General features: G+C 39.7%; 1 protein-coding gene across 1 annotated transcript in view; it reads left to right on the top strand.

Moving 5' to 3' along the window:
* The window catches only part of Brinp2 (BMP/retinoic acid inducible neural specific 2), a 101,123-nt gene that overhangs the window by 23,799 nt on the left and 58,405 nt on the right, over positions 1-18,919 (top strand). The gene's annotated exons all lie outside the window — the stretch shown is intronic.

The raw sequence follows: 18,919 nt of genomic DNA, 5'->3' as shown, positions 1-18,919 counted from the left end.
ATATACATATATATGTATATATATACTTACATATATATTACATATATACATTATATATATAAACGTAGAAGTATTAAATGGCAATGCTGTGTGCACTTATGTCAGGTGAATATGTGTGCATACATGCAAATTACACACTTCATGCTTTGAAATACCCAGTACCACGTGGCCAGCAATTGTTTCTAGTGCTGTTGAAAGACTGGACACTCTCAGAAAACATTCAAAAGTAGTTTTGAACATTTTTATTGTTTGTTTTTAAGAATTCACATTATGGGCATCATAAAAACACTTTCTACTTATTCAACAAGTTGTTTCATCAAACACCAATTGATAACATACTATATGGCAAGAAATACAGACAGGTCAATGGCTATACAATTTTAAAATGCCACACTCAGCTCCCCTGAGGACTGTACAGCCCAGGATTTTCCTTAAAAAGCCCTTTCCATCTTCACTGTCCCCTTAAACACTCATCATAATCAGTTCCAAATGTTTCTTTATCTAAACATAAATTATTCCCTCAAAGACAAATATTTTCTATCATTAATTATATTTACAGGAAAAGGCTTCTGGCTTTGGGGTGCTTCTAAAAGTATTATTGGTTCTTTGCCTTCACCCTAGAATAAAACAGTTTGTCTATGGGACTCCTTTGAGGCATAATTTTCCTTTTGGAAGTTCCAATCCTGGAACATTTCCTAAAGTACTGTTTTTGATTATGTCCACAACTCAGAGGTGGCCAACTTGAAAATGATGACATTTAAACCCTTTCTTTCTTTGGAGCATCTTTCTTCCTCTTCTGAATCCACTTTGTCTCAAAGCATTAGATCCCCTTGTGTTGTTTCTTTCTCCATCTGGGTCTCAATCCCAGGCCTGCCATTCACTGGTGCTGTGGCTGTAAGCAAGTAATTTAATTCCTCTAAGCTTAAATGAAATCAAACGAACACCAACACCCACAAGGCAGGAGAGAATGGGTTCCTGAAAAGCATCTGGCAAAGAGCCAAGCCAATCTTGGATGCCAAAGGGCAAAAGAGAAGTCACTGACCAGCTGTGAAGTCAGGCATCCCAACAGCCAAGTGGAGGAAAATACCCAGGGTCCATGGCCCTAGAAGAGCATCCAAGGTCTGTAGGTAGCATTGTCAACAACAGAGAGGCCAGGAGCACAAAAACCTGGCAGATGGCATTTTGCTGATTTGTTGCTTCTTTTAAAAGGGCTAGGTGGACCCCCCTCTCTGAGCTATTGCCTCTCAGCATCTGTAAAGAATGATACCTTCTTCACTGGGTTATTTTAAGATTTTGATGACACACTGAGTATGAAAGTGCTTTGAAAACTGTAAAGTGCTCTACAAATGCTAATTTCTCTATTTACCTCTTTTCAAAACTGCTCAAAACTGGCAATTTATAGTGGGATAAGAGAAACAAATTCATGGTCAAGAGCAGACAACTGATAAAGTTGAATGGGACTCACATTTTAGAGGATTGCATTTTCCTAGCTCAGTATTCCCTCACACATATATTTTAAAGTTGACTAAGAAACTTTGATAGTTGTAGTGCTCAGGCCCTGGGCATGAGGATTTTGCGTTGGTTAGTCTAATACAGGCCTAGGTATTGCCATAGTTTAAAAGGGAAAATTTCAAGCTAGAATTTAGGTGAAATCTAAATGATAGTCATGCTATATGTCTAGCCAGTCCTGCATGTTCTCTCATTCAACATGTGTTCACTGGGAAGCAATTCACTACTGCCCCCTTCTCCATAAATACGATGTAAATAATAGAGTTTTCCTCCTAAAGCTCAATGAGGGACATGCAAGTGTGCACTTAAGGTGCAAAGTTATGTGCATCCTGGTAGGAGTTAAAGGGCAAGGAGGCAATAAGAAGTAGCTGAAAACTCTCCCAGGGTATATCAGAACTCTGCTTCTGAAAACTGTAGTTTAAGGTAAGTGATGATAAATGGGTAGCAGTTTTACCAGGCAGAGACTAATAATGATACCCAATATTTACTATGCAATTATTAATAGCACAGCCAGCCCTTGCCCTGAACACTGTGCCCTGACACTCATGTAATCATTCCAATGACAAAAACATAAAATAGATGCTCACATTTTCTACAGCAAAAAGGTTCTCTGAATGTCAGTGACTCCAACAACAGCATTACCACCACCTGACAACTCATTCAGAATGCAAATTCTCAGGCCTCAACCCAAACTTGTTGACTGGGAGGGAGGCCTTTGGATAGACTTCAGAGTTTTAATGTGGCCCTAGGTTGCTTGTGATGTGTACACACAGTTGAAATCCCCTCAAAAAGCACAGCTGAAGAAAATTGTTAAAGTGACCTGCTCAGAATCACTCAAGGACTAAACAGTGGAAAGCGGATTCAAACCAGACCAATGGGACTGTGGTATCCACTCTTAAAGTCTGTGCTGGGAAAGGAGAAGGAACCATAATAAAGATGAACTGAATTGACCTTCTTCTCCATCCCTGGGTTCATGTGTTGGAGCTTTACCCTACAGTGGGAGGTATATTAGTTACTTTTCTTGTTGCTGTGATAAAACATTCTTTCAGAAGACAGCAGGAGGAAGGAAAATATTTTGAGTCACTTTTTGAGGATACAGCCCACCATGGCAGAGAAGGCATGGCAGCAGGAATGTGGGGCAGCGGGTCACATTATAACCTGTCTGAACAGAAAGAAATGCTGACACTTAGCTCACTTTCTACATTTCAATCAGTCTGGGATCCCAGCCTGATGGTGCCAATAATATTTGGAGTGGATATTCCCATCTCAATTAACCCAATGTAGGAGCTCCTTTACAGATGTGCCTGAAGGTTTTTTAAATGATTCTAGACCCTGTCAGGTTGACATTATAACCATCATAGGAGGTATTTGGAGACAGGGTCTTTGGAAGGTTTTTAATGGTGAGATTGGAAAGGTATAGCCCTAATCTAGTAGAGAGGAATTGGAAAGAGAGAGAGAGAAAGAGAGAGGGGTCAGCAGAGTCATGACAGGTTTCTAATGCCCCCTATCAGGGACCAGGCTTTAGTTTCAGCTTACTAGCACTGGCTAAAGCTGAGCAAGAAGTTCTTGGGAAAGCTGCAACCCAGAGACAACCAACCAGAGGGTGCCCTACAAGATTAAGAGAACTAAAGATAGTTTCTCCCACCCTGTAGCTGAAAAGTGCCTAACCACTGAGCTGCCAACCAATCCTATAGCAACCCACAAACTTTTTTCTTTAAACCCACCAATCATCCCCCAGATTAACCTCCCCTTCCTGGAATTCCCCTAATCTTGCTTAAAAGGAGCCTTTGGGCTTATCTCCTGGTTGCCATGTGACACTCCAACATGTTGGAATTTTAATAAAATACTTTTTCTTATTGTATAGATGACTGGTGGTCTTTTATGGGACTTCTTGTGGCCCCATCAGACAGACTGATGATAGATATAGATAGACAGAGAGACAGAAAAGAAGAGAGACAGGAATTTATTTTATCCATTCTGTGTGATATGAAGGAGACACAATGAGTGGCCTTGTGCAAAAAATAAACTCTCAGAAACCAAGACTATCTTGACCTTGAACCTCTTCGTTGTCAGAAGCATGAAAAAATAATTCTGTTGTTTCAACCACCCAGTTTATGATGCTTTGGAATGGCAGTCTGAACAGACCAATATGCATTTTCCTTGATTCTTTTTAGGGCAGCTCTGCACAGCAGGAGACCAGCAGAGACGATGATTGTTTGACACTGATTGGTCATAACCCAGGGAAAGGAATAGAGTACACAATAGGAGAGAGGAAAGAGAGAACATGGATCTATCAGAAGCACCAGGTGAATGGGATGGGGAAGGAGGAGGGAAGGCATGTGCGATGAAAGAGGGAGACAAGAACTAAAGTCAGAGACATTGAAATCAGAGTTTGAAGTCCTCTTATGCATAGAAAAAGGGTCTACACCTTTTTAATGAATGATGAAGAGCCAATGAAGCTAATGAAGATTTTACAACAAATCAGAGTTGTATTTTACTTTTTTATTTAAATATATTTTAATATTTTAATATTCTTACATATTAATCCCAGTCCCCTCTCCCTCCCATCCTCCTATGCCCCCAGGTCCCCCATCCCATCCCATCCCATCCCATTCCCTATCCACTCCACAGGGAGGGTGAGGCCTTCCAGGAGGGATCATCAAAATCTGTCAAGTCATTTGGAGTAGGGTCTATCCAGGCCTTTCCTCCTCTCAGAGTTGCATTTTAGAACAACAGCTGTTAAGGGGTAAAATACAATGATATTGTCTAGGAGAATAGACTGATAAGTTACCAAGCTTTTGCATAATTCCTGGGTCAAAGCAAAGAAAATGAACTAAAATAAAGGAAGTTTGATTCTAAATCTAAGATGCATTGGGATCGTGATGCCTACGGAAATAGGCTTGTTTACATATGTATTATATGCAGGCAGACATGCACATTCCTGTGCATGGGGCAAGTTGTTTAAAGACACTTATTAAATGCTTAACATTCTTTATTCAGACTATTGAAACCAGAGAGGGAAAGAAGAAATAATTACAGTTCCCCTAAGCCTCTGTATTGTTTTACTTATTGCAATGAGCATGCAGTGCTATTTAATTTTTCAGCAAATTTAATAATGCTGGTTCACGTGCATGCAGCTCTGGAGCTCAGATGTGAGCACAGTCCTTAGTCTGAGATGTAAAATTGGGAGATATTGCTGAATATGTCACAGAGAATACTGTGAGATTTCATAAACCTTGGGAAGAAGGAAGCAAATCTGAATATGACACACTGGTGTCTAGCCCAGTCCAAATGATTGATGGACAGAGGAAAGCATATGGTATGGCTAGGGAACACTGAGTAGGGTAAATAAGAGTGGTTGCAGCTGAGTGTGAGGTAGCCATACTGACTGGATAAAAGGAAGGATGGGAGTCTGGAAAAAAAAAAAAAACAACAAAGTTAGTTGCAGCAGGTTATGGCAGCTCCCACAGAGCTTCCAGTAAAGATCAAGGGCAAAGCATCCTTCCGACTGGTAAACTTCTCAACCCAATGGCTAGCTATGTCTCTATACATATCTCTGCATCTAATGAATGTAATTCTAGCAGACTGAATTGGGGGTAAAGAATGCCTCTGCATATTCCAGGGAGGAGAATATCAATGAGTGGGAAAGGATGGGGGAAATGACAGACATGATGGAAGGTAGCTTTAGTTCTTGTCTCCCTCTTTCATCTCACATGCCCGTCCTCCTCCTTCCCCATCCCATTCACCTGGTGCCTCTGATAGATCCATGTTCTCTCTTTCCTCTCTCCTATTGTGTACTCTCTTCTTCCCCTGGGTTATGACCAATCAGTGTCAAACAATCATCGTCTCTGCTGGTCTCCTGCTGTGCAGAGCTGCCCTTAAAAGAATCAAGGAAAATGCGTATTGGTCTGCTCAGGCTGCCATTCCAAAATATCAGTGATTCAGTGATTTAAACAACTGGAGAGAGCTCTTTGCCATTGCCTCTCACTGTGTCTGCCCTTCCACTCTGGAGTGAGCATTTGATTCCTGTTTTTGCTTTCTCCCTTACTGAAGTAAACCTAGATTGCTTGCTATGCCTATACTCGTATCTTATTTCTTCAGGAGCAAAGGAAGCAAGACCATTTGTGTGCTCTGGCTGGGATCAGAGGATGTATTGGAAGAGTCATCTCTCCCAATCCCTAACAGTTCCACAGTTGATGGGTGAAAGAATATGTTTCAGATAAAAAGTGTTGCATCAGCATCACAGGCTGCTGGAAGATGGGAGTTGGCTTGCAAGATGCCCTTTGATTTTGGCAATTAGGATTTCTGGTTTATGAAAGACAAAAGAATAAAAGGTTATTTTTATTTTCTCTCCTCTGAGGCATACCTTGTATCTGATATCTCTCTGCTGATTCTGATAAGAAATGTAGCCTCTTAGTTACACAAACACATGAATAAGCTTCACATAGATGTTGCATTCTATTTTTGCTCCTGGGGTAATATTTTAGGAAAGGGAAAAAATAATTCTTAAAGATGTTTTGCTCACTGAAGGAAAAGGAGGGAGCAGGCAATAGTTGAAGGTCTTTCACCTTATTCTGCCTTATTGCTCCTTGATGATGGTATCAGAAACTTCTAGATTTGGCAGCATGATAACTCTCTTAGGAAGAACCATTGTAGGCCAGATTTGAGAGAAATCAATGACCTATTTGCAGTAGAGTGGTAGTTTTGTTTTCAAACTTTGGTCACCTACATGGAGCACTTTTAGTGTGACTTACTAAGGGCAACTGCCCAGCATGAGACTAATAAAGAGAGTGCTTATCTGCTGCTATTTAGTCATCTACTTCTCGGGTTCAAGTCTCAGAAATGGTATGAGATGGGCCGAGTCCTCCTCCAACTGCCCAGGCAAAAATGGAATGGCGGTTATTTTAAGGATCCGTGCCCATATTTAGTAACTCACAGCATCTGATGTGGATCTCCTTTGTATTCAGGTGGAGTCCAGCATGGTACAGATGAAGCCCTACCCCGCATTCTTCAGTAAAGATGTAAAAGGCATTCAGCATTTGCAGGCTGAAAAGAACTTCTTAGCATTCTAATTTTAAAATTGTATTTAGGTTGAGAAATTTAAGATTCAGGCATGTCCTGAGAAGTTTTTCATATCCTATAAAAGCAGGGTGAGAAAAGAAAATGTCTACTTAAAAAAAAAAAGAACCTAACTCAAGAGGATGCCCTCACCACTTTCTTTGACCACACTCTCAGCACTGTATCAGCAGATACCAGTGGCTCAGTGTATAACAAATGTAGTGAATCCATTTTATCATCTTCCCAGATGCCACACCATTTCCAGACACCATCATCTTTCATCTGACCCAGTGTTCTGAACCAGCAACTGGTTTCTATTTTCATCCCAGACATCTTAGAATCTGCTCTCAAAATAACAACCAGAGACAGCCTTCTATTATACAATGTCACACTCAGATTAGACACAAGTTTAAACTCCTACAGGGTCATCACTTGAAAAATTCTGGTCACTACTAAGGAAATTACCTCATCTACTCCAACTCTCCATCTAGGTGCTCTGGTCTCTGCTATTCCTGAGACAAGCAGAGCCAGTGCCACTTACATTCATTCTTACCTTGAGTTGCTATGTTCTGATCCTCCAAATGCCCTCTTGGGACTCTATCTCACTTGCTTCTAGTCTTTGCTCAAATGCAACTTGTATTTGAGTATTCTGTATGACAGCACCCTTTACCACTGACATCTGTTCCCTTGCCCTGCATTAATTTTAATGACACTTGTCCCCATTCGATGCATTTTTATGTTTAGTTACTGATATGTTTTCTCTGTGTACTCCACTAAAATTTAAGCACTATAAAATTGAAGTTATAGTTAATCGGTGCTTAACAAATAGAAGTTCCTCAACATTTTGTGGAATAAGTATGAGATTAAAAAGAATATTTAAAGTACCACATAGTATACAAAACATACATATCCATAGAACTTGGATATCCAAGAGAAACAGGAAGCTAAACTCCTGATGATACATCAATGCCTGTGGTTTATTTTCTCCTAATGTCTCTTTTAATTAGGATAGTCTTGAATAGGATTTTTCAGGAAATTTCATATTCATCAGTTGTATCATAAAGGACTATTTATTTAATAAAAGAGAAGGTAGAATGCTTCTCCAGTTTCCCCAAGAGGCTGTGAAATGAATTTACTTGTCTTTAGAAGTCAAAGATTTTGCATGTTCTCTTGGTAGCCTAGGTAGTAATGTGCTGTTTTACATATTGCTGATAACCATTAGGAATGTTTTGCTTGAAGAGCAGGATATTGAATGCCTGGTGGGAGCAGTATTTCCTGACATCTAGACTATATCTGTCACTCCATGCTTGATTCTGAACAGGAGATCAACTGTATACCCTTGTTCTAATTGGGATGTCCTGGGATGGGATCCAGTTTGTATGTACTAAGAAGTAGGGACTATTCTTAATTGATTTTCCACTGATTTAGGGAATAAGGGCTAAGAATAAAATGATGAGCCAAAACAGATACAGTTGCAGCCTCTATGCAACTCACAGTCTAGTAAGGAAGACAGATTTTGACAGAACAATGATCCAAACATATATGTAAAATCACAAGGAACAAGCTTCATGAGTAAAAGAGATATATTGTCAAAGGCTGTAATTGAGAATTTAACCCTGACAGAGAGATTCAAGAACGGCTTTCCCAAATAAGTGATGCTGGGACTAAGAGACGTGGGTTGAGTAAGAGACAAATGAAACAACAGAACATTGATAATGTCAGGACTAAGGCCCTTAAGGAAGATCTGTGTGGGTGATTTGCAGAGCAAGGTAGAGTGTATGAGGCTGGAGAAGTAAGCAAGTGGGAGGCCATTCATAACTCTGAATTCATTGCAATGATTTTTATAAATGTATACAGTGGTGGGATGTCATTAGATGAGTTATAGGTGTGGGGATTGTACTTCTTAGGGCTGCATAACAGATCACCACACTTACAGTGACTTGAACCAATATCCATTAATTATCTTGTAGTTTCTATGGGTCAGGAGTCCATGCATGGTTTAGCTAGCTCTTTGCTCAGAAGCTCACAGGGCTGACTGCAGTCAAGGTATAGGCTGGGTTTCATTCTCTCCTGGAAGCTAGGCTAGGGAAGAATCACATCCAAGCTCTTTCAGGATATTGGCAGAGATTATAATGTTTAGTTACAGGTCTGAGGGTTGCATCTTCTTCCAGACTATTGGCCAGAGGCTTGCTTCACTTGAGTCCTAGAGCCCACTTGCAATTACAAGTTACACTGTCTTCAGCACAGATATTCAGTGTAGAGTTGTTGTCTTTTTCAAGGTAAGCAATAGAGTCTCTGCCTCTCTAGTCAGCTAAAATGAAGCCTTATATACGCAATGTGATTGTAAGTGACATCTGTTATTTTTACCACACTGCCTTAGTTAGAAGCAAGTCACAGGTCCTATTTGTTACTTAAGGACAGGGAATTAAAATGGGTCAAGCCATTTTGGGGGGGTCACTTTCGAGTGAATCAATGGCAGAAGGAGTAAGGAGGATGACATGATCAGATCTGATGAGCAGAGAAACACACTCAAAATGTTGATGAGAAATGAGAGTCCAGCATAAGGTTGGGCAAGTGTATATTGAATTGTGGTCATGTGTGAGCAACATTTTAGAGTTAAAAACTGATGGAACTTGGTGATGACCTGCACTTGAGGGGCAAGGAAGAAGAGAGAGATATCTGAAATACTAATGGGTTTCTGTTGAATAAGTAGACCAGTGGCACTCAACATTGTCAGTTGTTGAGAAACATTGGGGATCTAGGACCTGATCCTGGATGTTGAAAACCACAATGTTTCTTGGGGGGGGGGGAGGTTCCAAGAAAGGAAAAATGTAAAAATCTTTCTAAATAGTTCAAGTCTATTCATAAGATTTAGAACTGTAAGAACAGATGGATTATTTTGCCCATCACTGTGACAGAAAACCACTTGATGTCATAATGCTGAATTGGGGTATGCTAAATTTGAGGATGTTTTTGAGATGTGCACCACTTTATGCACACAATCAAGTAATACATAAATCATGTGAGTACAGGAGAAAGGCCAGGGCAAAAGGCATGTGTTCATATACTGTAACTGTATTCTGAAGCCATGGGTGTGTGAGATGTCTCCTAAAGATAGAGTTCGTAGTGAGTGATAAGAGCCAAACTCTGAGGAACAGCAACATGTCCTGATTTGATATAGAATGAAACTACAAGAAGTAGCCATAGAGAAACCATATTCCCCGCACCCTCCCCGACACACACAAAAAACAGCAAGTATGGGGCAAGAAGACAGGAGAAAAGAAGTTTTCATTAGAGATGATAGTCACTCATGGGAAATGAACTCACAGAGTTGAGTTGCAGTTTCTAAAATATGTGATTCCCTCCCTAATAAAGCATGTTAGGAAGCACCAGTTACTTTTAATTGAACCTCAGAGATGTAAAATGTTTTTCTCATAACAAAGGTAATGACTGTGAAATATTGGAAATTTGGAGGAAACAGATAAGTGAGATAAAGAGAATTTTAATTACTTCATATACTGACCAATGATAAGAATTCCAAATGATATGTGTGTATGTGATGTGTTTCTTTTTCTATTAGAGTACTTTGCTAAACACACACACACACACACACACACACACACACACACACACGTCTTTGGGTATTGAGGGATTTGTTACATATACATTACTGTTAATATAATAATAGCACACATGCTGTTTTATAACCTGTGTCTCTAAATTCATATATCTTCAATGATTTTCTGTATCATTGACTATTCTCGAATAAAATGCCTTTAAATGATTGTGTTGCAGTGAATCATATGGCTATACTATAATTTGTTCAAGTTGTCTCTTATTTGACATTTAGGTTATTTTGAAATTTCCCCTATTATAAAGATCATTTAGTAAAATATAAATAGATTTTTGTGATGTTGGAGGTGAACAAATACCACCTGTTTCTTTATCTCTACACTGGAGATGCACTTGAGAAATGAGACACAAAGATGAGCTTCATCTCCAAAAAGAAAGAGCACAGAGTGTGACCTAGATCTAGAACAAAATCAGCACCAGACAAATGAGGCTTCCTGTTGCTAGCCTGCAAGGTGTAGCTTTCCGGCTGTTGTTGGGTAACACAGAGAAGGCAAAATGCCCATCCTTTGCAGACGGACAGCTGTCAAAGACAAAGAAGTCTAGATAGAATGAGTAGAGCCAGATGAGGTCAGTTTCCTCCAGACTCAGTACAATCATTCCCTTGGTGATCAGAGAGAAGGGGAGTATTTTCCTTGATAGCATCATCCCTACATGTAGTAACCTTCAAGATGTCCGTCAGTGATGCTTACTCTTTGTTTTTCACACCTCTGTGTAGTTCCCTTTCAAACATAACAGCGTTTGTTCATGTAAATAAGAATAGAACAGAAATGATAGAGTGAGTATGATTGATTTCAAGGCTAGATCCTAAACATCACTGCAGCTTCCACGGTGCTGCTTCTGGGAATATTTGCTCTGAAGGGAACCGCATTCCATTTCACAAGAATCCTCAAACTGATCACTGGAAATGTCCATGTGAGGAGGAACAGAGACCTTTTTATCAACAAATGGCAACAGCACACCCCATACCACCTCATCCACGAACCCTTCCTTCCCTATCAAATCTTCATATGGTTACAACCCATAATACTACAATCCCATGAAAGACCTAGATCTAGGACCTCATAAAGTCCTCACCCCAAAGATTGCATGAAAAAGACAATAAGTCTTTTCTATTGTTTCTAGCTTCTGGAGCTTGGAGTGATTTGTTAAACAGCAATGAGTTAAGATGTTTTAGAAATAGAAAGTCATGGCATTCATGTTTTTCCTTCCCTAGTATCAGTCAGCAACCATCTCTGTAGCCAAATCTTCATGTTCATAGTCAAATTAATTGTAGCCCTGTCAGATGAAGGAGATCCAGGACCCTGATGTATGATTGAATCTTGCATGCATTATTTCAGATGCCATAGCACTGGCCTTAAAGCTATGTTATCACAACCCTTGCCTCACTCATACACTTGCCAGGAAGGCAATGCCATTACTGTCTGTGTGGAGACAATTGGGCCAATGGAAGTAAAATAGCAATAAAAGGTTCCCCAAAGTCAGTAGGAAGTACAAGGTCTTTGGGCATATGCTGACTCTTGAGGAAACATTTTTATAAACAGAGTAGAAAAAAGGTGTAATAGAGACGCTCAGTGTGCCTGCCTTGACTTAATACAGGACTTCATACACTGATGGGTATATTTAGTGTGAGGGATAGAAACACACAGATGGTTGGAAATTCAATCCATATCTAACAGACATGTGGAGATAAAAGAGGCAGCAACAAAAGAAACAAAGAGCCCAAAGCAATAGTTAATACCTGTGATGCTAGCAAGTTAGAGGAAGACACAACAACCACAGGAGAAGAAGAACTCAGTGAACGCTCCCACCTGCAGCAAGCCGCTCTTGTTTATGGGTAGGAAGCTATAACGTTCCAGCAGTTGCAGCATCATGCTTTTCAAAGGTTTATTTATAGACTTCTCCCAATAATGCCCCAGGAGTTGCTAGAGCTGAATTAAAAACTCCTGGTTTCTACCTCCCCACCCCTTTTCTAAATAAAGAGTTATTGATTGACTAATGGCCTTCATATCCTGCTGCAAATAGCCCCTAAAGAAGAAGAAAGATATTACCCGGAGCCCAAGTGGCTAAGGACTTAGAAGAAAACAAGATCGTGTGTGGACAGACTGTGAGATACCTTAGAGCCTAAAGAATGTGATTATGGGAAGTAAAAGCAGGCAGAAGCATTTAAGGGGACAGAATAAAGAAATTGGAAATAAATATGGCTATGTATAGGTACATGAATGGGTATGTGGAAGTTCTATGCGAGTGATAAATATCCCTTGGTATTTGTTAAAAATCAGAATACACACACACACACACACACACACACACATATATATATATATGTATATATATATATATATATATATATATATATATATATATATATTAGAAAATGCTGTTTGAGCAAGAGTCTGTGTGCTATGTTGAAGATTTATACAGGGTATAATCCCAATCCATTTTCAATTGGCTATATATACTGACTCTAAAACAAGCTACCTTCCTGGTCTATGCATCTAGAATTTCTGGTGTTGCTTGCAGATATAGTGTCTCTGTTCCAGAGATGTTTCTCTGCAGATTTCAGTTTTTCTGGGGTGATCCACTTTCCCTGTTCCCTCAAGAGCATTCCCAGGACTAACTTAGAACAGACTTCTAATACAGACATAGACATAAAGCTACCAAGTGGATCGGGATGCTGCATTTGAAGAGAGAGGCAAGAGAAAGCAGAATTATAGAAACAAAATGAGGGAACATTCAGCCCTGGGGTCCAGCCATGCCGAGAGCTGCAGAAACATAGGGTGACTTGGGAGAAGGGGACTAAGGAGAATAAAACCTAGTGGCTACACCCTGGGTTCTTGATCCAGATAGTCAGTCCACTTTGGTTATAAAGGACTGATACCCAGAGTAACTAACTTGCCATCTGAGCTGCTCAATTTCATCATAAAAAGAAAGCAACTTTAGAAAACAGCGCCTTTAATTATATTAAAGATCAAAAGGTCCAATGTATTAAAAGCAGCAAGAATGATGCCCACTGCCCTACATTCCCCAATAAATAGTATTTCTCGGTAACCACTACCCACAGATATTAAAACAACTCTTTGGATTGGTGATTTGAAAGCTTCTGCTTGTTTCACTGAAGTCACACTTCATGATGTTTGTGGAATGCAGGATGGGTGGTAGAGACTGCTACACAAGTGTAAATTCAAGAACAATATCCAAAGGTAATGTAGGGGAAGGGAATCCAACAAATGACAATGGAAGGAAAGGTAAGAATTTTAAGAAGTCTCCTCAGCTACTCCTCCGTATTCTCTCTCCCTCCAGTGCTAACAGTTTGCCCATCAAATGTTAATAACTGCTTTTCAAAGAAATGGCACCTTATGGCTGAAGTCAGGGTACCATATATTACTCCTAGTGTCTCCTTCACTCTTACATTATACCATCACAGGTTCAAATCCCATCAAACTGCTACCTCAGGGCACTCTACTATTGGGGTGTACGAATGGCTTCCAGATGTACATGGTCAGCTATATTAACCTTTCCTGTTTCTTTATCATGTGTCTGAATCCTTTTCTTTGCAAATGTACTACCTTATCAAGAGACAGCTGTGTTGCCATTTTCAGGATTGGGAGATAAAAGATAGGAAGTGGTTGAGCCCCTTGTGTGTACTTAAAGGTTCTATGTATCTCAGCAATACCAACTGCCATTCACATAGACTACGGTATGAGTGATACCTCTTAGTATTGTGCAAGAAAACTATTCCCCCTTGTGCTATGGCCCTATAGCAGAAATGAGCATTCTAAGTGAAGACATTAAAAAAAAAAAAAAAGAATTGAGAGCATTTGTAATTGAAATTTCCAGGGACAACAAGCACAGAAGGCATATGTGTAATTGCTCCCATGGTCCAGCACACCAGCTGGGATGTCAGGAGGGCAGTCACAGCCTCAAGGGCAGCTCATTAGGGCAGAGTAAGGATGGATGAAGGAAACAGAAGCCATGTCTTGCTGAGTCACCAGTGTCACTACCAGGATCTGCCTGGGTATTCCCATGGGTCTCCTGGCCAAGTACTGACTAAGCACCGGTCTGTAGTTGGCAGAACATCAAGGCTGTGGGGGCCCAGTGATAGCTGAGTTTGTGAATGAGTATGATGGAGTGCTTCTGTTTGTTTCCACTGAACCCAGATCTGCTTCACACTGTGGAGCAAACAAGTGTGAGAACGCTGTGATGCTTCGAATAGAAGATGGTCTGACCAGATGCTCAGGTCGGTGGCCGAGATCTTCCAGTATGAACAAGCCTCATGTCTTGCCAAGAGTTCTACAGATAACAAAATTGTGGACAGACAAGTGCTCCTAATTCTTATCTCTTCTTTCTTTACTTTCTTTTTTTCCCCTTTACTTTCTGAATTAGAAAAAGGTCCTTTTTCTTCTGATCACAAAAATAATGTATCCTTTTCTACTGAAAATATGTGATTATATGTAAAATTCCAGAAAATAACCAAAACTTCAGCATATGGTAACAATTATTCATATAAATTCATTTATGATACAAATGCCCAGCCTTGTGCAGGCATGTTCTGGTTCATTTCGACATGCAGGTGTATGAAGATAGCTGGAAGAGAACTGTGCATCTTCTTATTATCAATATGGGAAAGAATTGAAAATAATTCAGACTTATTTAAAGTCATAGAGATTTGTGAAACAGTGTTTTCTTTCCCCTGGTTCTGACCTGTATTACAAAAATAACTAACTAATTAAAATTTGACTGAGGCTTCTCACTCATAAGAAGTTCTGCCTAGTTATGACACCCTGCTGTGTACAACATTTATCTCCCTAAGTCCTGAAGCAGAGGGCACCATAATTAAAGGGGAGGGGTGCATAACCTAGTAGATGGATGCAAAGGGTCAGGCATCTGTATCTTTGATCCCTTCACTCCTGTGGAACTACCCTCCATTCAAAGTCTGTATGCTTAAGTCAGCAAGATGAAATGTGTAATGTTCTTCCTAAAGACACTGTAGTCCGAATATGTCATGATAGTTTTATAATCTCACTGACTTCTCTCAGGGGTCCCGAGGTGTTTGCCTTACTGATAATGTTCACTTTGATCCCTGAAATGTGATGGTGGCTGCTGCCTGGATTCTTTGAAACTGTGAAACATCTCACCATCAACCTGATCAACTTTTACCATTTTAGTTTGTCACTGACCTGTTTCTGGCTTGAATGAATTATCACTGTGATGATTGGCAGGTGATTTTCTATAGTCATCATTTTTCATCTGTGTTAGTTAGCAAGTTATATAAGAAAAATGTTTCTCTTCTTCATGTACTTCATCTCCCACCTACATACCTACCTCCATGTGTCTATACATGCAAACAGACTGAAATATCAATGAGATATATGATTGAGAGATAGAATGGTTTTAAGGATTTACATTCTACTCTTCTTTTCCTGGAAGTCACAGGAGCTGGCTTTTCAAGATAGTTTTGTGTAATTTTGACATGTGCCCATTACTCTTTGAGAATTTGTTTCTCCATGCTGTCCTATAGCTGTAGCTTAAGAGAACCAGTGGTAAATTTTTCAGGAAATGTGTGAGCCATTCATATCCGGTTGGTAGTTTGGAATCAAGCATGGGAAGAGTACTTACATCATGGAAACTGGCAAATGTCATAATAGCTTTTTCCCTCCAGATCTAGTTGTTTAAAAATTTACCAGCAAAACCAGCACACCACCATTTCTGTCACACAACAATGTCACAGGCTCCACTGATATGTTAACTGCCTCATTCTGTATCCATTCACTTTCCAAGGACCTGAAATCCCTTTTAGTGGAGACCAGCACTTAGAAACCAGGATCTTGGAACCAGTGAGTGTGGTAGGATGTTCTAAGGGGGAGAAATGGAGGTATATATATATATATATATATATATATATATATATGTGTGTGTGTGTGTGTGTGTGTGTGTGTGTGTGTGTGTGTGTGTGTGTATCCTAACCTAAAAAAAATCTATTTTAGAAAATGTTTAGACTGATAGAAAAGTTAGAGCATAGTATTCTTCTGTGCCCCCAACCCAGCTTCCTTTATTGTGCAGCCATAGTACAATTAAACTGGGAAATTCCCAGCACTCAGGAAGCAGAGGCAAGAGGGACAAAAGTTCAAGGCCATCCTCAACTACATAGAAAATTTGAGATCAGCATGTCTCAGAGATAAAATAAGACAAAATAAAATAAAATCCAGGAAATTAACATTTACATTGGTGCCAGCTGTTTTAGATTTCACAAGTTTTTCTACTAACATCTTTTTTTTCTATCCATAGTACCATATTATATTTTATCCATAAATAAATATATGTACAATTTGACATATCCACCAATTTATCCTCATCTCTATTTTCCTATATATATATTTAAAGGTAGGTCTGTAATCCCAAGACTCAACCATAAGTCTTAATGTAGCTGTCATTCATCCCATAATTATCACTCTTCTTTGGTCAAGGAAGTTGGCTCTTGTTTCTTCCATATTCTTCCACATAGCTAACCCCCATTGTATGTAATAGGGTTGCTATCTCCACTGGGCTTCTGCCTCGCTCAACTACACTCATGACTTTAGATAGATCCTTTATGAGTTGTCCTGGTCCTAACACAAACAAACCCAAGGACTGACTGACTTAGCATGATAAGAAAGATGAAGGGAGGGATGCAAAGTTGTAAAAAAAAAAAGGTCTTAGCAGCTAACTCTCCCCAAGGGATGAGTTGGTTCATACAGTCCTAGTAGACAGTAAGTGCTCAGTAAGTAGAATTTGTCTATTATCTTTGCTGCTGACACTGAGAGCCTTTTGAGCAGGTAACTAGAGGTCTTTAAGGAAGCAATGGGAAAATGTGGGATTTGGAGACAAGGACACCATTATGTACATTAGAAACTAGACCCTTGGCATGCATGAATAAAGGTCCTTTAAAAGTTGGCCTTGCCAGGAGAGAAGGTCTAGCCTCTATTCCAAATGACTTGACAGATTTTGTTGATCCCTCCTGGAAGGCATCAGCCTCCCTGTGGAGTGGAGGTGGGGTGGGAGGGGCGCAGGTAGAGAGGGAGGAAGGGAGGGAGAGGGAACTGGGATCGATGTGTAAAATAAGAAAATAAAGTGCATAAGCTCATGAGCCTATGAAATGCAAATCAAAGCCATACTGAGATACTTCTAGTTTGTCTACAGTAAACAATAGATTAAAAAACAAACAAACAAACAAAAACCAACTATTGGTCTTGCTCTAATGGCTCAGCCTCATTAGTATTTATTGACATAATCAGGGTTTTTATCCCATTACATGTGGCCCCACCCTCTTCATCTAGTCAAACAACAACAGCAAAATGTCTGCAATCATAAACCAAGGCCCCTAGGAACAGGAAATCCTGTCCTCCTCCTCAGTTGAGAACTACCAGAGCAAGTGGTTGGCTGGCTTTGTCTTACAGAAATTCTGTTTCTAATAGATTTGAGAAGCATGATCTTCGATTATACATTTAAAATTCCTGATCAATTACTTCATGAAAGTTCTCCAAAAATTTGGACCAAAACTCACAGAAATAATTTACAGTAAGGCAGAAGATAATCTTAGTTTTTATTCAGAAACCAAGCATCTTGGGTATCACAGAGTTGTGAGAGGTCCAAGTCCTCCAGGTAAAAGCTTGCTGACAGGATTTAGAGCAATAGGACTTGACAAAAGAAAAATTCAGCAAGAGCTTGGCAGCTTTCTTTCAAAGATCCCGAAGCATTGCCTCGGCCCTGGCTGCCTCCCTTTCCTTTCAGTTTTACATTCTCCCTAAATGGAACGCTCTTTATTTAAAAAAAAAGAAAAAAAAAACATTTATTATCTTTTGATTTTGAGCCTAGACTTTAGCAGTTGAGTGAAAAGAGGCCATGAATTTGAAAAAGAGCAAGGAGGGTTTGGGAGGAGGAGAGGGAAAGGAGAAATAATGTACTTAAAATATCAAAAGATAAAAGAAATAATTATAAATAAAGGAACAGCTCAATGGATGGTCAATATTTCTTAACTTTCCTAAATGGAAGGAAAATGAAAGATGACTGCCACATTTTACAAAGGGTTTCACTTGTCACAACAGTTTAGGGAAGCCTTGGCAGTCTGAGTCTGAACCAAGTTCAATTTCTTTAGAATTACTTCAGTTCTCCGTTGGGGACTCTTAAAGTTTTGCTCAAGGGCCACGAGGCAGTGCCCAAATCACTGCAGTGTATCTAAGTCTTTGCTTCACATTTTGACGGGAAAAGAATTTGGTGTTAAAGAACTAAAGATGGCTCAGCTGGTGAAAACCACCTGCTGCTCATGTCTAATGACCTGAATCTGATCCTGGGGACCCATGGTAGAAGAGAGAATTGACTCCCCAGAGCTGTCCTTTGACTTCCACATGTCACCCATGCACCACAGCACATGGGCATCTGCATGCAAATGCACGGACACACACACTTTTTTTTTTTTTTTTTTTTTTTTTTTTTAAGAAACTGAGAGCCAATACAGCAAAAAGCTAAAAAAAAAAAAATAATAATAATAATTATATAAATTCAAAATGGTTGGTACAAATCTCCAGGACAATAGGACAATAGAGAAGTTGTCTTAAAGGGAAAACTCTTTATTTTGGGCCAAGGTCTAGAGCAGTGTCTTCTGGGATCTGGGCTAAGAACTGGTTTTTGCTTGCTTATTATTTGTTTTTGTTTTGTTTTGTTTTTTTCTCTACACCCAAGATTG

The sequence above is a fragment of the Phodopus roborovskii genome, unplaced genomic scaffold, assembly GCF_943737965.1.
Source record: "Phodopus roborovskii unplaced genomic scaffold, PHOROB, whole genome shotgun sequence".
Taxonomy (NCBI): Eukaryota; Metazoa; Chordata; class Mammalia; order Rodentia; family Cricetidae; genus Phodopus; species Phodopus roborovskii.
The sequence above is the reverse complement of the archived record's forward strand: the minus strand, read 5'-3'. Positions and strand labels throughout refer to the sequence as shown.